Source organism: Etheostoma cragini, chromosome 12, assembly GCF_013103735.1.
Source record: "Etheostoma cragini isolate CJK2018 chromosome 12, CSU_Ecrag_1.0, whole genome shotgun sequence".
NCBI lineage: Eukaryota > Metazoa > Chordata > Actinopteri > Perciformes > Percidae > Etheostoma > Etheostoma cragini.
Window position 1 is genome coordinate 21836135 of NC_048418.1, and position 3650 is coordinate 21839784.

Genomic DNA, 3650 nt, shown 5'->3' on the forward strand with positions numbered 1-3650 from the left:
TAAATTACATATTTTTCTATAATAGCACATACGTTTCTAAAAACCCGACCCCAATACAAGTTCCCGACCCCTGTAGTTGTCTGGACAGCCAACTGACAGCAATTGAATACTTGTCAACGTGATTTCCCGCGTGACGTCATGTGTAGGCCTAAGGTTAACGTTACTAATAAGGGAGATTGGGATTCCGCTGTGCTGCCATCAAAATATCAGTCCCTATTTTGTCTTTGCCATTTGATTGACACCCACCCCTTGAATTGGTCCTCAAATAGGATTTTATTAAAGTCAAATTATCCTAATGCATCATATCTATTTTCAAAAACCCCAAGGGCACACTAAATGTTACTGTGTGAATTGAAATGTATCATATACATGCAACTGTCCTATGGAGATAATATAGAAATTAAGTTTTAAGTTCTGTAATTTTGGAAAGCTAAACACTTTTCATTATAACTGTGCTTTTATAAATCACGTTTCTTAGCCCTGCTGTTGGTATGAGTGGTATTAGCCTACTCACCAAAATGAGCGCTTTCTCCTCATGTTGTTTGATTGTCCGATTTACATGTATGCTATTGTACTGTGTGAACAGTTTTAGGAGTTCACTCTGCACACACAATAAGTTCTTAGGTTAACCCATATTACTAACTGTATTGAACCAATCAATGCGCTAATTAAACGTGGCTGGTAATGTGTATGTGTAGGCACAATATTAAATCACTGTAATAAATTGTTGCTAACATAACTCTGTATTCTTTTAGTCCAGGTTTATATAAGCCTATTTCTTGATTGATTTTTTTTCTTTTATCATTACTCTGGTATATCGTTAGTGCTGCATATTATGACCGTTCTATTTTAGGCTATGTTTACTATTACTTCCAGGTCACTTGTCACCTGTCACCTGCCTTTCTTTTAATGTAGATCTTCGAAAAAAACAAAATCCAAACCTTTAATCGAATTTGGTTTAGTCGTTTTTGGATTTAGAATTTTTTTCTACTGTTATTTTGTTTTGTGGTTTAAACTAAAAAACAAACTATCAAAAATGTTTCTCTCCCAGGGCTACATGGACAACAGTCAAGCCTTTCTGGAACACCAACACAGCCAGCCAAAGGCGCCAAAACGTTCAGCGGCTCCTCGAGCTATAATGTTGCTTTTTTTCAACTTTCACCTGTGGGTGTGTGTGTCTCTCGTTCTCTATCTCCCTCGCTCTCTTCTTGGCTAACCTGTGTACACGGTATGTGGTGAGCAAAGGTTAAAGCTGATAACGTTAACTGACAGTGGGAGCAAGCAGGGGCAGAGGAGCTGATAAACTTGACCAGTAGGACTTCTGTCTTGGTAAGTCAGAAGCTCATTTCGATTAAACAAACGCATTGAGTCCTAAAAATGTCGTTGTCTTTAGTGTATCGGTCAGTGTGATAACGTTAACTGGTATATGTATTGATTGCTTTGAAAGGAAGGTTTCTTAACCAGCTTATAGCCTATAGAACATAGGCTAACGTTATTTTTTCAACCCATTACCCCTAACGTTATTCACAGAAACATGTTAGCTAACAATTGTGGACTGGGAACGTTCGTTTTTGACTGCGGGAACGTTCCCTGAAGGTTTTTTTGGGTTGTATTTCGGTTGTCTGTTGGGTAATTGGAAGTTTTTCCTAACGTTCTGGGAACGTTCGTTTTTGGTTACAGTGAACGTTCTCGGAACGTTTCCCTAACGTTCTCTAAAAGTTACAACCTTTAGAGAACGTTAGGCGAACGTTCCGAGAACGATGCAACCTTTAGCGAACGTTACGGGAACGGTCCCTTGACGTTGCAACCTTTAGAGAACGTTAGGGGAACGTTCGCTGAAACCACAAACGAACGTTCCCAGAATGTAAGAAAAGAGATTAGATTCCCCTAACCTTTAAAAACAAAACGAACACCCACACCATTTGTGTGTATTTATGCACTGCATATACACACACGTACATACATACATACAAAAGTTATATTAGTAGGAATGAATGAACAGGCAAACTTGATGGCATTTCAAAACTTTAATATTCAAACAACTGAAAAAAATACAAAAAAGATAAGGATGTATTGCAAGATGCATAAAGATGTTAATTTGTTTGTAAAGTGTCTGCAAAATAAGTCACTAATATATATATATATATATATAAACAAATTAAAAAGGGTCTCCATGGTTTCACGGCTCAGGCCTTCTCAGTTGGCCTATAAAGAAATAAACAAAAGTTAGACATGTAATACTAAGAATGAACACATTGACAAAATAAATTTTTCATGAACTTTATTATGAACATCACGCAAAAGAACTTCAATTTACCGTCTGTGTGGGGCAAACTTCAGAACTTGCCCAATCAAATCCTCCGCTTCTGCAGCCGTCAGCGCAGGGAAGTTTTTCCGGCAGGCCGCTAAAGTAGAAGTCAGAATGAAGCAAAGTTATAAGTCAAATTAAAACCTCTTGTCAGCCAAGCTAAGCATAGTACTAATGTGAACAATAAAATAACACCTGCCTGTTATAACCCTGCATACAGCCAGGTCCTGGAAGGTTTTCTTTGGTTGTTTACCCCCTGCAAGCTGTACTGTCTCAGCACATCAATCGTTGCAACTTGCCGCAACATGCGGCGGATGGCATCACCTCCAGTACAACCACCGAGGGTTGACAGGAAAAGTTGCTGTAAAACATATAGTAACACATTATACATATAGTCTAGAGCTTGTACAATCTCATTTTGTAGGAGAAGTAAACATGCATACACACACACACACACCGACACAGACACACATTCACATACAAACACACACATGTGAGCAACTTGAGTCTTACCTCTCATTTTGACCTCCATGTCTGAGCCACCTTCCTCTGTGTGAGTCTGTTGTTTTAAAACAACAAAAACGTTATGTTACTCTAGTGATCTTTGCCATTAAATTGTACTTTATTGTAATTGCAAAAATCAAAGCAACTGTACCTTCAACTGGGTCCCAAGATGAAGTGGCAGTCCGTGGTAGGGTCACTAAAGACTCATCCTGCTCTGGGCAACAGCTGGTTTTCTGCATGGCATTGATACATATAAAAATAAATTATAAATGATTATTATATAAGATGATTAAGTTAATAGGTTGCCTGCACATGCCATTACCAAATAAGAACCTATTCTGTTACATTAGACCATTAGACAAAATATATATAAAAAACTTACATGCAGGTGGTGGAGGAAGTGTTATCTGCTGAGCTGAAAAAAGACAGGAAGAGACAAACAGAACAATTACATGATATGCACCATGTTGACTGTCAGTGGTTCCATGTTAAGAAATATGACTGGTTTCGTATATGCATGCATACATTTTAACTTCCAGACAGGGCTTCAGACGCACGCTCCGTCCTGGACAGTTTATCTGGTCGTGCAACAGATTCATCTGTAATACAGAGACCATATCATTTGTGCCACCGTGGGTGGTGGGCCACCGGCTGGTTTCCTGTGTGGCGACTCATCTAAAAAAAATATGTATATTAGTCAGTTCATTTATGGATAGGTTTCTTGCACATGCCATTGCAAAAGATGAACCTACAGTGGGTGAGGAAAGTATTCAGACCCCTTTAAATTTTTCACTCTTTGTTTCATTGCAGCCTTTTTCCAAAAATCAAAAAAGTTCAT

At 38.4% G+C, this 3650-nt stretch overlaps 1 protein-coding gene across 1 annotated transcript in view; it reads left to right on the plus strand.

Moving 5' to 3' along the window:
- Nucleotides 1-1200: 1200 nt before the first annotated feature.
- Nucleotides 1201-3650, plus strand: part of LOC117954095 (epidermal retinol dehydrogenase 2-like) — a 31556-nt gene continuing 29106 nt past the window's right edge. Inside the window, exon 1 of the mRNA XM_034887599.1 lies at nt 1201-1329. The gene's annotated coding sequence lies outside the window, so the exon portion shown is untranslated. The remainder of the gene's footprint in view (nt 1330-3650) is intronic.